The following is a 17453-nucleotide window of genomic DNA, read 5'->3' on the forward strand; positions in this document are numbered from 1 at the left end:
CATACTGTGGATTTTGGCCTCCATCACTTACATTGGAAGCACATTTGAAGGGAATATTTTAACAGCCAGTATGAACAGGAGGAATGCTTACAGCGAGGAAAACCTCTTTCAGTGTTCATTTGGGCATCTGACTATTGTTTTCAAAATTGTGAACCTATCCTTTAAATTGGGAACCTGTCCAAAAAAAGTGCTCAACTGATGTTAACACCCTCAAATTAAAGCCAAAAGTCAGCACTTAAACCTCAGAGTTACATTGTGTACTTAATTTTCCATGTGTTAGAGTCCAGAGCCAAAAGAACCAAAAACATCTTCTCATCCTACTATTAATGAACTGTAACTCATCAAGATCAGATAGCCAGGAAATGAGGAGAAGTGTCCAACAGAGCATAATGAAGTCCGCATCAGTCACTGTCTTGTTCCGACATACATGGATGTAAAGAGAGAGAGAGAGAGAGAAGAGGAGAAAGAGAGCAAGATGACTGCATGTTTGGTGCATATGTGTCCCAGTAGACCGTTCTATAAATCAAGTTAGCCCGATGGCATTTTCATGTATGTGTGTATGCCTGCCCTGTGCAGAATATACTCTATGTGTGTGTCTCTATGTACGAGGGCATGATCTTGCATAGAAACACTTTCTTTGCTTCACTCAAATTTTTTTCTGTTCAGCCACACACACACACAACATAGATAAGGATGGATACATTCACATACACATACACATACACACACACACACACACATATACACATACACATACACACACACACATACACACATACATATACATATACATACACATTAACACACACACACACATGTGTATGTGTGTATCATGAGTAAGTATGAGTGTGCAGTAGTATATGGTATACTGTGTGAGTGTGTGTGAATCATGTGTGTGCATATGCCGTATGAGGATGGTCTGAGCATGCTCTTCTGTCTTTGCATGTGTGTGCACAGTTTAACATATGCTTGTAGGTCTGTGTGCATCAAAAAAAAATATTCTGAGAGCGGTTGCATATGTAACTATGTGTAGGCTATACACTGTACAATATGTGTGTTCATTTTCATGCATAATTTACATGTGTGTGTGTGCAGTTCCTCCAGGCTGTGGTAGACTGAGCTGTGATCAGCCTACTTGGCACGAGCCAATTGTGTGACTAATTGGGACTGAGGGAGACTGCAGTGAATAAAAAAACCTCCTTCTCTTCCATCACCATCCTCATCCTCATCTCTCTCACACACACTTATACGTACATACATATTCATGAATCCCCTAAACACATAAAGATACATTATCTTTTTTTTCACTGATCAATAGAGGCAACAACAGTGCTGCGTTTTCAAAGTCAACAGCATGACACTGAGCCCCACTGAGTTCATACTTCCAGTGGAACAAGCACATTGTGTGTGTGTGTGTGTGTGTGAAAGACCTCATGTGCTACTTCATTTATTTATTTATTTTTTGAATTTTATTTGATAGGGACGATGCAATTTAACATAGTTCCAAAACAGAGAATGAAACTGTACAGTGCAATTACAATATACAGCTTTCATTATCATAAAATCACAATACATTACAGATATGGAAGTGAAATACACATGCCAAAATACATTGGTTGTGATGTACAGTTTGAAAAAAAACTTTGTAATATAGAGTACAATTGGCTAGAAATAAGTACAGCTCTGGTTTGCTTTTAGCCAGCACTTTGTTGTAAAACATTTTACATCTGGAATTTGATTTCAGTTGGTAATGTGTCCCAGAGTTGACAGCCCTTTATGGAGAAAGCTGATTGTCAAAATTTAGATCTGTGATGTGGTATTTTACAGTTGCTGTTCACCATGCTCCTAGTTACTCTGTTACTGTCTTGTCTTTAGATATATCTGGAAAGAGGCTTGGGGGTTAAACTGTTGATGCATTTGAAAATTAATTTGAGGAAACAAAAATGAGTAAAGCTCTCAAAGATAAGTGTATTGTATCTTTTCAGTATGTGTATTTTTGTCCATTATGTTCAGTGTCTGATCATATGGATGTGAGGTGTCTGATTGTAGATGGTGAGTCCCTGCTGTCATACAAAATCATAGAGTGCATAAATAACTTGGCTGCCTGAGTGGGTATGTAGTACCTGATTAATTTGAAACAATTAAGGTTCTTTACGTGTTTATCAAATCTGAGTTGTGGATCTAAGAGTATTCCTAAGAACTTGAAATCACTGACCTCCTCTATTTCTTCACGCCATATCTTGATTTTAAAATTTTCAAGTGAGCTCTGTTTTCTAATGGAGAAACACATAGAAACTTTTTTTTTTCAAATTCATTATAAGATGATTATTATGCAGCCACTGATGTCATTGATAAACAGACCGAAAAGCAGCGGACCCAAGAGGAGGAATAGCCATTCTGTTGTTTAAAATGGGACTTTTCTTCCACATACTACTCTCTAGTTTAAAGATGTGACTCAAACTAATCATCTGCTTGTTTAGAAACATTGAATATAGACAACTTGGACAGGAGAATGTCATGGTTACATTTGGTGACATTACCCCCATCCAAGGAACGCTTTACATTTTCAATGAAATAACAATTTGCAGTTTCTGTGGAATATTTTGGTCTAAAACTAAATTGTTGAGGATGAGGGAGCTGATTGGTCTCTAGGTGGTCAACTATCTGTACTGCTGCAACCTTCTTAAGTACCTTTGACAGGACAGGAAAAATAGAAATAGGGCAATAACTGCATATCAGATCATGATCCGATGCTTTGAAGACTGGTGTAATGCCTTTTTCCAGTTATTTGGGAATTTGCTGATCCGCATCGATCAATTGATGAGATGCGTCACAGGTCTTATCAATATAGAGCTGTATTTCTTCATGAAACAAGTATCCAGATTATAAATGTCTTTTGCTTTAGAATTTGATCATTTCTTATTAACTTCTGCAATTTTCGCTTCATTGACGTCTTGTATATGAAAGGAATCTGGTGATTTTATAGCCACTGTATTATTAGTTGTCGCTGGAGAATCACATTTTTGAGCCAATTCTTCTACTGGTTGTATAAAGTACATGTTAAATTCGCCATGGTGGCATTATCTGTGATGGTCGTGTTATTTATTTTCAATTCCTTAATTCCTTTTTGACTGTATGATCTGTTGGTTAAATTGTTTCCAGAGGGATACATTGTGGCCTTTGGAGTTTCCTATAAGTTTAATATGAGGCTTTTGCTTTGAGTGATTCCAGGACTACTTTATTTCTCTCGTTTTAAACATTTTGACAGTAGAATGCATTATGTAAGTGTAAAATGTACTGGCAGGGGTTCTTGCGGCCAGATGCAGAGTGTTCAAAAACACAGAGAGGAAGAGAGAGAGGTGAGACAGACTGAAAGAGAGCAGATGCATGTATGCGTGTGAGGAATGCTGGATTGGTGTATGTGTATGTGTGTGTGTGTGTGTGTGTGTGTGTGCTGGCCTAGGTGCAGATGGCGGATGTCAGTGTTGAAAAATTCATGATGCCATGTTTGGAGATTCCTGGGGGATATCTTGTTGTTCAACTGGCCTTAGAGAGCGAGTGAGCTTGCACTGTACACACACACACACACACGCCGGACCAGTGAGTCGTGTGTGTGTGTGTGTGTGTGTGTGTGTGTCTGTGTGTGTGTGTGTCGGTGTGTGTGTGTCTGTGTGTGTGTGTTAAAAGATATGGAATCAAAGAAAGAGTTAGATGTTGGAGACGCTGTTGGAGGAACACCGATACAGACACAGAAATGAAACAAGTTTTTGTTATTTTCTCTCTGTTTTCTGTTTGGGTTGAAATGGTTCTGTCAGCCTCTGGAGGATTTCTTTGTCTCACAAAGTTTCCAGATCCATCTAACCGTTGGGTGAATATCACACACAAATATGCACAAGAATATCATGTGAGTTATGTACCAACAACAACCAATACATTGACTCGTTTAACTTGAAAATAAATCCAAGCATGGAGAAGAAAAACCTTTTAAAAAAGAGGAATCATCAATACGTCAGGAGTTTATCAATATTTCGCCTTGTACATGTAACAGAGAGTATATGATATATGACATATTTCAACATTTCATGACATCTAGAGCACCACATATTCCTGTGGAGAATCATGTTATATGTAATCACTTTAAATGGGAGAAGTATTAAAATGTTTACTAAACTTTCCGATCATGTTTTGTAAGTTGATATAACCCAATTTCAAAAAAAAACAGAGAAATGAATGCCTGCAAACAAACAAAGGTTGTGGAGAGGAAGAGACAGAAATAGAAGGAAGACAGAGATGTTTTTCTTGCATTATGTAAAAGCTCTGAGACTTTGAGCAAGTGATGCCTCATGACATTTCATTGTTTGTAACCACAGCGCTCTTTTTTTTTTTTTTTTTATGTCGTATGTGAAGTTTGTATTCATATGTATGTAAAGGGAGGAGAGATAACCAGTGAGAGAGAGAGAGAGAAGAGTGAGAGAAGCTAGGAGAAAGCTATACAAGCGTTCCCCGCATATGAACAAAGTGATCCTAACTCCCCATTACACACGTTACTCCATGGCTGCTCCCTTGACACAGTGTTTGCTGAGTGAGGTGTAATACACATTAGTGTGCCAAGACCATTTGAGCAAACAGAGCCCTCCAAGCCCAAGTGGAGCGGGTTCGGACTCAGCGCTAGGTAATGGAAACTGGCAGCGACTGGCGTGACAAACCCAGAGCCTCACACAGAGCTGAATATGAGTCCCAGTTCTCATTACAGCCCCATTTACTACTTTATTTCTACTTTTTCTGGCCTGCCACTGCGGCTTTGTGTATTTAGACAGAGTTGCTTACAACAAGATGGCTCAGTAGTACCTTTTAGAAGTCAGTGAAATGTTACTTGAAAACCTTTGTTTTGCTTTTGATCTTTGTCTGTCTTTGTGACTTCTGTATGTTGGTGCACAGATTTGGGTTTTGTCAGCAAAGTCTATGTTTCTCAAAATATATATCAGAGGTTTGACAGAATGTTTTGTTTCTCCCGTGAATCTGTATGAAGGCGTTTTCATGATAATGTGCTGTCTCACACAGCAGTGACTCAACGCCATTTATTTATTTATTTTTGTGAAGTTTGTTGCCGCTCTGGAATATAAAAGTCTATCTTTTCTTTGTTGTCACTGGATGACAGTAAGTTTAAAGGGGACATGTCATGCTTTTTGTGATTTTCTCTCATTTCTATATAGTTATAATGTTGGATGTCTGGGATTAAGTCAAAGTCTTAAGCCTGGTCTGAATGCTCCATTTGCAAAGTTATCTCTACTTCCTCATCGAACTGATGGTCAGATCATTCGTACATGCCCACAAACGGCTGTCTGTCTGCTCTGTTGTGTTTGTTGCTAAAGTTGTTCAATTTCAACCGTGTCTCCTAGAAATTAAGCACATATACAACATGTGCAACATACGCAACAACAAAAAGGTTTTGCAAGAAATGTAATGCTGGCTGAATTATGTTTTCTTTCAACATAATGAGAAAATGTTGTTAATTAACATATTTGGCAAGTTGCAAAAATGTTGATACTGAACATATGAGTGAAATGTTCAGAGACAACATACTTAGTTCTTTTTTTCCACCGAAATATCTGATTTTGCAGTGCAATACCCGCCAGAAGAAACTACAGCATTATTAAACTTTTTATGGTTATGTTTATGCACTTGGCAGCACAGTTAAGGTTGGGGAAAGATCATGGTCTTGGTTTAATACAGAAGAAAGTGCAGTGACTTGAAGCATAACATGCTTATTAACATTTAAATCACATCACAATCTTTCACTAACCTTGACCAAAGTGCTTTTGTTGCCTAAACCTAACCACACACGGGTCTCAGGATGTGAACCTAGTTCTGCGGTGTCAGAGTCCTGCATCTTGTACGTTCCCCATCCACCCCGACCTCCTCCCTGCAATATGACAGCAATATATAAATGTAGGGCTTCATTCATTTGACAAAAGGTTACCTGTGAACATGATCCTGGCATCGATTAAATTTGGCAACACAATGCAATTGGGAAAACAGTGAAGTTGTATAAGAACATCATTTCTAGGAGATAGGGTTGCATATTTCAGATCAGATTCAGGCTCAAACATGTACAGATATGTTTGAACTTTAGATTTTGAGTGAGGAACAAGAAAAAGAAGTGAGACCTGACCTCTATTGTTTTCTTACATTGCCTCTGGAGTTGGTGAAAGTCTGCCGAAGAGCGGCACATCTCATTCACATCATCTCATCTCATTAAAAAGTGGAACAAAGCTCCTGCTGTATTCCGTAACACACTAATCTTTACTATAATTTGCTCTTCAAGAATCTTAAACAAGTCTTGTTTCCCCTGACTCAGCTCTTCTGCATATACCATGACCTCAATGACTGAGAATCTTCACAGACGACAGCAAGTTTATTGGTTGATCCAACTCCTTTAAACATTATACAAGTTGTACATACAAGTACAAAAGAAACGGCCTTGCAAACATCTCTGAATGGCCTCCATGAACATTGCCTATACAACCTGGGAAAGCATGATTCATCCTTTAGCCAGTTCTGAAGCCCTTGTACATTTTTTATCAGCTTTGCTTTGCATTTGCTTTACATGCAGAAACTTCCATGCTCTCCGGCTATGGCTCGACTTTGAACTGAATGGAGGCAGAGATAAAGACATCAGATATTATTTCTATTTTGTGGCGCCTACCTGCCTGCCTTAGATGTATAGTACTTTGTCATATACGTCTGCACACACAAATAGGCTCACATAAATATATTACATACACATTTTACAGGAAGGGGCAGAGCCGGCTCTATTTCCTGAGGAGGCTGGGGTCCTTCAACATCTGTAGGAAACTCTTGCTGATGTTTTACCAGTTGCATGTCGCCAGCATTCTCTTCTATACTGTGGTGTGCTGGGGAGGCAGCGTTACGTAGAGGGACGCAATGCGGCTAGACAGGCTGGTGAGGAGAGCTGGCTCTGTGGTTGGCACGGAGAAAGAAGGACCCTAAATGCCCACCACCCTCTGCACAAGCACATTTACTAGGCAGAGGAGTATGTTCAGTAGCAGACTGCCATCTCGGTCCTGCTCAACAGACAGACTGAGGAAGTCTTTTGTCCCTCAGGCCATACAGCTATTCAACTCCTCCCAGCGTCGGCGAGGTGAAATTGACTATTAGGCGTGATGCTGCCTCTCCGTTGCTACCCATGCTCACCTGCATTCTGTCGTCAGGCTGCTGGACTGTCGGTTACTGGCTATGTGAGCCTTACGCACAATTTTTATTTGTTTATATATTTATCTCCACTGTTAATCACCTTGCATTGCGCTACCTCCATTAGCACATACTCTATCATAGTGACAGCTCTCTGTAGTAGTTCTGGTAGCTGCACCATCACTTCACTGCTGTGCTTTTATTCTTTTATTCTTGTGTGTATTGGTGTTTTGTATGTGTTGTATAAGCCACTGGATGCCTAAATTTCCCTCAGGATCAATAACGTATCTATCTATCTATCTATCTATCTATCTATGATCTACGCATACACACACAACACTTGTGTGTATGTGTGAATGAATACACAAATAAATGCACTTAATATAAATAAATGACAGGGAAAACATGTACACATACTCAAATATGAACACATACTGCATACCTGTGTCACTGCAGGCAAATGTGCACTTATGACGTCTGTCTATGTACAAACATACACACAATATTACACACATGAACACACACACACACACACACGACTTGGCACAATGCCTGGGTCATGTCATGCCAATTAAGTTCAGAAACTAAAAGCGTTCCATCTGGGAATTACACTCCAGCCCACAATATTAACCTTGTCCTGAACTGAGACCGAAACACACACACACAACACACACACACACACACACACACACACACACACACACACACACTTTAAAGCACCCACATAGTGAATCACACTAACCAGCTGAGACAGATCCACACCATGCAAACCAGCCATCAAGCGCAGACAACGTACCTCCACAAACATTAACCTAGTTTCCTTCCAGAAAACCCCACTCAACCAACTCCCACCCCCACAACCCACACACCCACATCCTACCCTTACTCACACACATGCAAACAACTGAGACATTACTTTCCTCCGTGGCAAACGTTTCTGTGACCAGGATAAAATGAAAGGAGGAAATGGCATCATTAGGAGATGACAGATATGAGCTGAAAGAAAAAAATGAACATGGTGGGAAAACAAGGTTGATTTAGTGGGGGAAAGAAAGGATGTAGGAGGGGAGGAGGGAAGGTGAAAGTGAGAGCAGAGCTCACTAAATGAACTAATTTTGCATTTAATCTTGAAAAATGACTGGAATCCATCAGAGGTAGTGGGGTAATTTCCTTTGTTGTCATCAAAAGTTTTCAGTTTGTCTACCTTCAATAGAAAACAAAGTTCCTAATGCAAAGTGTTGAAAGTCAGGTCCAGAAAACCAAAAATATCTGCATGGCTAGACACCACAAGTGGTAAATGGGAAATCTTTTAAAAATACTTTGGGTGAAGTGACCCTTTAAATAACCTGTTAGGATAGACATTTTTTGCAGGCGAGTGGAGCCGAGCAACCTTGTCTGGCCAAATGACACCATCTGGCAGGAAGCTGGGACAACATGGTCAGCCAGGGAATGTGTGTGTCAAGTGTCTGTGTGTGTGTGTGTGTGTGTGCTTCTGGGTGTGTCAGCATGATAGAAATTGTGTGGGAGAGGTGTGCATGTTTGTAAAATTGACAGCGTGTAAGATAGAAACAGAGGAGCGCTTGTGTGTTTGTGTAAATGTGTTTATTTTATTCTGGCCGGATGAGTTACTGGCAGCAGACATGGGACATCCGACAAAAAGCAGTTGTGTAATTTGTTCCACATCCATCATTTTCAAAAAGACAAATTATCAACAGATCCTAAAGGAGACTTTGGATTTGACTTTCAGTGACATAGACCAGAAATCATCAGGTTCAGTTCATATATAGATGAAACATTACAATATTTACCTATTTGTATCATATTATATGTGTACACAGAGTGGTGCTGTGAAAATTTGCCTCGATTTTATGACACATCGTCCTCAGTGACAGCAGCGTTCCCTGGGAGAGTAAATGTCAAAGTGACATTGAGCGAGCATCAAGCCAGTCTGGGCTCTATATGTGTGTGTGTGTGTGTGTATGTGTGTGTGTGTATGACCTAGTCTGAACATCCCCTGGGACTGGAGCTGGCTGGCTGACTGTTCCCAAGCTGTCACCAGACATTGACTCACAACGCTATACACTCACCAACGACACAATGACTCACTGAGCTCCATCCATCCATCCATCAAATTCATAAACACATTCAGAGAAACTTTGAATCCCACGCTGCACTGAATCAAATTGGTTTCAGCTCCCTCAACTGAATTATGTTAGAAGGCAATATTTTTCAAATCTCTCACTTGTTATGCCAGGAGTTTAGTTCGTTTTCAGGAAATATTTGCTTATTGAACTCTCTATTTGCCCGCTCAGACCACAAGCAGCCACACTGCTGCATTACTGATCTCTCTGCCTGCATCTGCTGACTGATTGCTCGTTGTACTTTGTCGTGGAGTTTCAGGGTAGAATGGATATTGTGTAGCACATAGATATTGACTGGCTGCTAACTGTACTTGCAACACTCATCATTAACAGCTAATATGTCCTGGATTCTCAACTCCAGAGCTGCTTTGTCAGCCTCCTGTTTGTGGGAACCCAATTATTGTGCGAGTGACTGTTAGGGCCGCAGTATGCTTCAAACGAAGTGCTTGTTTGATTGACTAAAGGGTTCAGTATGGTTCATAAGAAACAGTTGGTACAACCTATCCAAACATCGTCTGAAAAGCAAAAGTTTCTATAGCTGTTTTGAACAGCCATAATTGAAAGTGGGGCAAAAAACCCCCCCAAAAACACCTGCCGTTCTAGCCACTGCAGCTTCTGCTTTTACTAACTATCCTCTAATCTAATCTAGCAGCCAAATAGAGCAGGTTGAGGCTTAAAATAGAGATATGTTCATAATATCCAACTTCGAAGTTGATGTTGGTCTAAGACATTTCTCTTCACTTCTATTCACTGCTGGTTAAGAGGTGCATAATTCAGGGAACGCAGGTACCAGTAAAATAAGCTCCTGTATTGTTTTCCCACATGTCGTGGAAGCAATTTGAAAAAGTTTAACCATAATCAACGCATACAGCAGCAGCAAATAGCTGTGCGTGTTCACAAGAACAGCAGCCGCCCCAAAAGCCTTCACGTTTACATTGGAAATGACGGAGGCGGCGTCCAAAGGGCTGAGACAGACAGTCAGGTAACTGTAGAGGCAGGCAGAGTTTCACAATCACAGGAGCAAACAAGCAGGACAGAATACAGTCTGGACCACTGCAGCAACATATGATTTGGGTAACTAACTGTGAGCTGCCCTCCATAAATACTGTGGCTAATTACAGGTGAGGTGCAGCAGAGTGAGCAGGTGACTGGGTTAGATGGTGATGAGCAGGACCAGGAGACTCAGTGGTCACAGTTAACGGGCAGGTGGAAAAATAGCAGGATGGAGCAGCTGCTGTATATTGTACTCGTGTGTGCTGTGTACTTTAAAAAAAAAACAAAAAAACAAATTGTAATAAGCAACAGTGGTTTCTGTTGTACTATTGGATTGTCCTGTGTATGACGTAAAATCATAGTTAGAATTTGTACTTTCAAAACTATGACTTGACTTGAATATTTGAATGTCTGCTGGCAGATGATTCAGACCTGATCTTTGCGGCTTTGAATGCAGCATTTTTTCTGGCGGCGTTCTACATCAAGGATCAGTTTAAAACAATGCAAACCAGTTTGGGTAGGACCAGTAACAAAGGGTCAACCGACTCTTTATGCTCCAACAAAATGTGAGCAATTGACTAACACATACCAGTAGGATCATGTAGTGGACAACACAGTTGTACTTAGATTTTTTTAATGTCTGCAAATCCGTTTGCAAATTGCAAGTGTAGCCAATTCAGTTTGGTACATATCAATTTAATACAGGTTCATCTTCATATACGGCTCAGTAGGGATGCCTTGCCTGCATCCCCGGGAACTACAGGGATAATATAAAGCTTTGTGAACTGAGCTGCATTCACCATGAAGTGATTCCATGTATTTTTCCAGTGATTCCTTTTATGGATTGAGAAAATTCTCCTATTTCTTTAGCTGTAGCCTATAAACCATTTAAAAACTCACTGGCTTATCTGAAAAACTCAAAGCTGAGAACATGACTGTTCCTCTTAGCTCATAAAAAAGCTGACGTTTTGGAGATACGTGGTGTACGTGGGATAGCAGCGAACACTTTAGCACAAATCATGTGGACTGCTAGAGGATAGTCATTACCTTTTCGTAGCTTTCCTCAATTTCAGGTGAGCACCAACATATCCATCCTCTGGTTAGTGTAGCTTCACTGTACACACGACCCACCACTCTTACCTCCTCCAGATGAAGAGTTGGTATTTCAAACTAGTGGGATATTTGTATAATACTTTGTGTAAATTTCTGTGTGTCTATTAATGTACACAAGCCTGCCGGAAATGTATTTTTAGCACTGCTTTAAGTTCTTATTTTTCCAATTTGTGATAGTTGTTGTTACAACATACCGTATGTTAAAGTGTTGGCGCCGCACACAGGGGCAAACCAGGGACACGTGGATTAATTTGGTATCAGTGGCGCTGGATAAACCGTGAAACTGAAAAAACGGGGCTAATCTTCCAAAAACTTCCTTTTTAAAAGTGTATTTCAGAGCCTAATCCCAGGCCTGCGTTCTCCCAGAGATCTGTGTCGGTGTTGTTAAAACTCAGCAGACAGCCCTGTACAAATATAGCTGAGTAACTAGGCCTACTGCAAATAGAACAGAACTGAATTTAATCAAATCAACACAACATGCTCTATGTTCCAACATTCACCCTCTGGCAGCACCCCTCCTCCTGCTTCCTCTTCCTCTCTCGCTCTCTGTCTGCTCTCTGTCTGTCTGGCTTTCTCTCTCTTGCCTCCTTGCAGACGGTGAAACACACAAACACGCACATTTGAGTGCACACAATTACCTTATTAGTGTAACTTTTCCCTGCGTCTTATCCCAAAAACCTTTTACTTGAACTATCTTTCTGGATATAGGGCCTAATTGTTTCAAATTCTTTGTTTCTTCCTCTATTTCTGCCTCCTTTCCCCTTCATCTGCTTTATTTTTTCCATCACTGATGGCTCCACCGTATGGAGAACTACCTGTCTAATAGCTACATGCAGCTAAACACACACTGTTACCCACAGTATAGACACAGACTGCGCCCTCTGCCTCTCACAAATATATCATTGTTCCCATCACCCCGAACTAACACATAAAGTACCGTGAGTCATAGCGTTAATCATTCTCAGCTTTATCACTGACCGGCTTTCTGCAGGTTGCAATTATGGAATGATAAATGGTGTTTGGTGATATTGTCAGAGTATTTAGACAACAGGGAGCATTAAGCAGGGAACAGAGCAGCAACAGGACGCTGATGGCTGGCCTGTGTCTCCCATGACACACTAGGATAGTTTATGACAGGCTTGTGGTGGCGGTGGTGTGCGTATGTGTGTGCGTGCATTTGCTCCACCACCTCAATTACGCAGCAATCAGTCAACCGGTCATCCAGCCATCCATCCAGCCAGCCAGCCAGCCAGCCAGCCGGGTCCAGACAGGGTGAAGCAGCAGGCTGGTAAGCAGAGTGAACCACAGTGGCAGTGCAAACAGACCACAGTCAGACCACATCACAACCACACAGCACCCTGCCATTTACAGAGCTGCATATGGCCTGTCTGCAGGGAGGGAGAGGAAGGACAGAGGGAGGGAGGGAAAGCAGCAAAGAGAAAGGAAGGGAGGCAAGGACGACTGATAGGATGGCGGGGGCGACGACTAAAGGAGGAAGACGGTAGGAAGGGAGGGAGGACAAGGGGAACAGAGTTGGTGAGAGAGATGAAGTGCTGTTAAGAAGGTAAGAACAGACTGTTGAGGGAGAAAAGAAGGAGGAAAGACAAGCAGAAATGCCAATTAGAAGGGGGTAGACATTTACACAGAACCAAGAGTCCAATTTGAGCATTTCTTTAAAAGCGTAGCCTTCCATCTTCATCCCGTCTGTCGAAAAGGCCGTTATATTACACTGACAAGAGGATTCACTGCAGAGAAGCGGTTTATTTTAATAGCCACCCACATGCTATCCTTAATGCTACAGTGTAAAGGTAGGTAGCTACCTGGGCATGCTACCAGTCTGCTGATACACAAATTTTAATTTCTGTTTTCGTCCAATATTGGAAGTATGATTTTTGAAAGACAATGTAGCTTACATGAAAGTCTGAAAAAAACACAAAATAAGTGGTTTAGATTTGGTTCACTGTGGATTTAAAAATATGTGGTGCAGGATTTATTTATAGAGAGCCAAAGTGAAACCAGAACTTCTAAAGTCTGTTCCAGAAGTAAGAAAATCTTATTCAAAGTCAGACTGACATTTGTAACATTGCAAATGAACACAAATCCAGCCTTGGAACATAACTTTGCTCAACATGTTGTGCAGTTCACTCTGTGGCTGTGTCTGAAATCACTCCCTATTTATATTCTCAGTGTGCAAATTTATCCAATATAGAGCGCCAACAAAAGTTACATAATGGAGTGAAAAAAGTAGCATCCAGTGGCATGTACGCTACTTTCTGCTAACAATCCAACATGTTATAAATGCAAAAATTAGTACGTGTCTTTCACAAACACCATTTCCACTTGAGCGGTTGTAGCTAGTTCAGACACTGCTGTAACAATAAGGACAGCGGAGGATGACTGATGTAAATGCTTTTCAGATGAGCTGAGATAAGCAGAGAGAGCAGAAGAAGAGAACAGTTACAATGTGATATTAGAAGAGAGCATAGATGGATACCACAGATAAGGAAGAAACCAATGGTTACATATTTTGTGTGCTGCTGCGCTGGTAAATCTTCATGGAAGCTGTTTTGTTTTTATATGCTAACACATTTATATTTGTTTAACTTTGTTAAAATCATGAAGAGTTCATGAGAGCAAGTTCCTGGTGAAAAGAACTATAGAAGTCTCAGTCAAGGAAAAATGGCTGCTTGTTAACAAACGGGTACAAATACACATCATGACTACAAAGCTATCAGTAGTCAGAACCACTTTTGAGTTGGAATAACAGGAAGTTTTCCTGTCCTTCCCCTGCTGCCGACATTGTGTGATTACTGGAATTAGGTTCTCTAATTGTCTCATTCTTTTGGAAATGTTACTCTCCTAAAAATGGAAGTGGACAGACTTAAATGGATTTAACACTGAGTAACATATCAGACATGACAGCTGAAAACACAGAAGAATCAGTATTCTGGCAATTGAGCAAAGCCGGCATTTCACAGCCTAACAGCCATGTATTTAGGAAGTACTGCAATGGACTTTGAATGGTTCCCACAGACCATAGCTGGAGAAAAAACCACAGAGAAAAAAGTTCCCCTAATGTAAAAAAGTCTAAAAGTCCAAATAGAACAAAATATTTCCATTGCATGAGCAGTTCAGACAGTTTGTAACCTTGATCCCTGTTCAACAGTGCTGGAGAAGAATCATCTAAATTTTTAATATGAACAACAAAAAGAAAAATATACAAAACCAACAAAATTAGTAATTTGAAGTACATGTTGGCAGGAATATATTTATGGAGCACACAGAGGGGCTGAGAGGATCTAACATTAGTGTTACTGTGTTTACAAGACTAACTACAAGCAGATCATTATCTTGTCATTAGCACTCACTGTAATGCTTGCTTTTAGGGGCGAGCTCGGATAAATGCAGGGGAAAGAGCAGTATAAACAGAGACAAAAAGAGGTAGAAAAAAAAGGAAGACACACAGTAAGAGAGAGAAATGCTAAAGAGAATGGAAGAAATAGATAAATAGATAAAGCCAGATATCTATTTATCTACTTATATAGATTTATAGATAAAGCAAGTGTGAGATTGTGTAAAAGTTTTTTTTTTTCTCTCTCAGAGAAAAAGAAAGAAGCAGAGTAGGTTTCATGGCACGAGGAGAAAGCTGGGTCACTATTGTAGTGAGTTAGCCTGAGGTGTTTTCATACTTGAGCTAGCGCTGATGGATGAAGGTCGTAAGTGGATGAATTAGTGATGAGGATCAGGATGAAAGTGCTTTCCAGAAACAACAGGGCCGACCAGACAGAGCCATGGGCACATGAGATAGGTCGGTGCAGGGTGTGAGACTAGAGTGATAGACGGGACGGGCCGGGCCGTGAACCCATGAACTGTCAACACGTATCATACATGCCAACAACACTTCAGTACGATCTGTAAGCCTGTCAGCGCCAATACGAGCTCGTTTTAGTGCTTTCTGTTTTTCAGCTGCAGTTTTTCTTTTCTCTATACTATCATTTCCCTCAATTTATGTTATTCTCGCCAAAGTTTTCAGCTTGTTATTGGCAGTTTGCTGCTATTGACAGAAGAGAAAACAAGCTAACAAATTAACCAAGCTCTTATGAATTAGTTGTAGTGGTGGCAGTGGTAGCTTTTTAGTTTTAAAGCACTTTTTGAGGATTTAAAGCAAAATTGACAACAGAAGAAAAGAAGGCAAGGACTATAAAAGCAATGCAGACATAAAAGGAAGGTCAAAAAGGATCATTGATAGATGCTTATGTAAAAATCAAATCCCCAAACGAGAGTCTGAGAAATTATTTAAAAGACAACGCAGATTTAGCCTGCCTAAGCTCCTCGAGCCGTTTCTAAAGTCTTTTACGTAATCCGCAGTTAGTTGCTGGCAACCTGACCAGGGACCAGTGAGCCCATCTCAGCCTCCCAGAGCTCCAAGAAAATGAACCCATTTCCTAAAAGTGCCTGATCTGACCATAGATGGCGGGACAGGAATAAGAGACAGAGAGAGAGAGAGAGAGAGAGAGAGAGAGAGCGAGAGAGAGAGAGGGTGACATAAGAGAGAGAAATGGAGGGAGGAATAATGTTAGGGTGAGATTACACATATATCCTCAATATCCCATTTAGATTTACATGAAACTTTAAAAGGTGTATGTAACAAGCCATCCATCATCAGATTGTCTTTGTGAGATAACAATATCAAAATGTGATTTCCAAACAATTTCAGAAGATATTTTGGTGTATCTGCCCCAGTCTACCTCACTTAGCTGTCCCTGTTTCTAAATGTGAATGTTCCTTTGCATGTATACTCAGTTATAAACCTCTTCTGTGCTGGATTTTCCTGCATTAAAGCCTGAGGTTTACTGTTGTCATGTAGGCTGCGAAAAAGATTTTTTTTTCAAACTTTATTGCAGCTCCACTGGAAACATGTAAATTATGTCATGTACACTTGGCCAGAAATCTGTGACATGAGGAAATTGTATAATGTCATACCAGCATTTTAGAGATTTTTATTTAGAGATTCTCTCTTCCACTGATCCACGTGGTAAAATTGGGCCATTTCAGCATCAACAAGAAGTAAGATACTTTTAAAGTATAAAAGAATATCAAAGAAGAGAACAAGAATAGGTTGTTAAAAAATGCTCAGCTCACAACTCACAAAACGTATGTAGAAATATATGGTAATGAATAAATGATTGAATGAATAAAAAGTAAATAAATAAATAAATGAAAGATCCGAGCATTGACATGATACACAAAATATGCTGCTGTGGTCATATTTGTGGCAGCAGAATATGCTGCAGACAAGTTAAGTCAAGTCAGTTTAAATCTAAAGCACATTTAAAAGCAATACAAGTCGACCAAAGCGCTGTACAGTATTGTAAGGATGAAAACCGGCTGCGTAAGAACAACTAACACAGATACAGAACTCACACTGCGACACAATCATTTTCACAATCATTGGCTAATTCACAGCTGTGTGGCCATTAAAATCCAATCATATTCACGCAGGTGTGCAGGTCTACAGGGCTTTAATCCACATCTCATGGTCTTCCTCGGTGGATCGAGTTTGTCAGTCGTCATCATGGGTACCTACAGTAAGCCTCTATCTGAAGAGGAAGACTGTGAGATGCAGTTGAAAGCTCTGGAAATAATAGATTAATGAACTTCCATACTTAATCTATTTACCTGCAGTAATGTATATGCAGTATTTGTGGTTGTACAGAGTACTACAGTGTATGTGAGTGTTTGAGTAAGAGATGCTTCATAAAACCAGTGAGAAACACAGAGACAGAGGGGGGGAAATAAAGAAAAATGGAGACAGTGACAATATGAAAGAGGAAGAAAAAAGATCAGATATAGAGAAGATAGAGGAAGGAAAAAAAGAAGACCTGGTTTCTCTTCTGGCCGCCAGACAAGGAAGAGGAGGAGGAGGAGGAGGAGGAGGAGGAGGAGGAGGAGGAGAATAGGGGGAGCAGTGTGGCAGGCTGCAAATAGAGCTGG

This window comes from Thunnus maccoyii, chromosome 7, assembly GCF_910596095.1.
Source record: "Thunnus maccoyii chromosome 7, fThuMac1.1, whole genome shotgun sequence".
NCBI lineage: Eukaryota > Metazoa > Chordata > Actinopteri > Scombriformes > Scombridae > Thunnus > Thunnus maccoyii.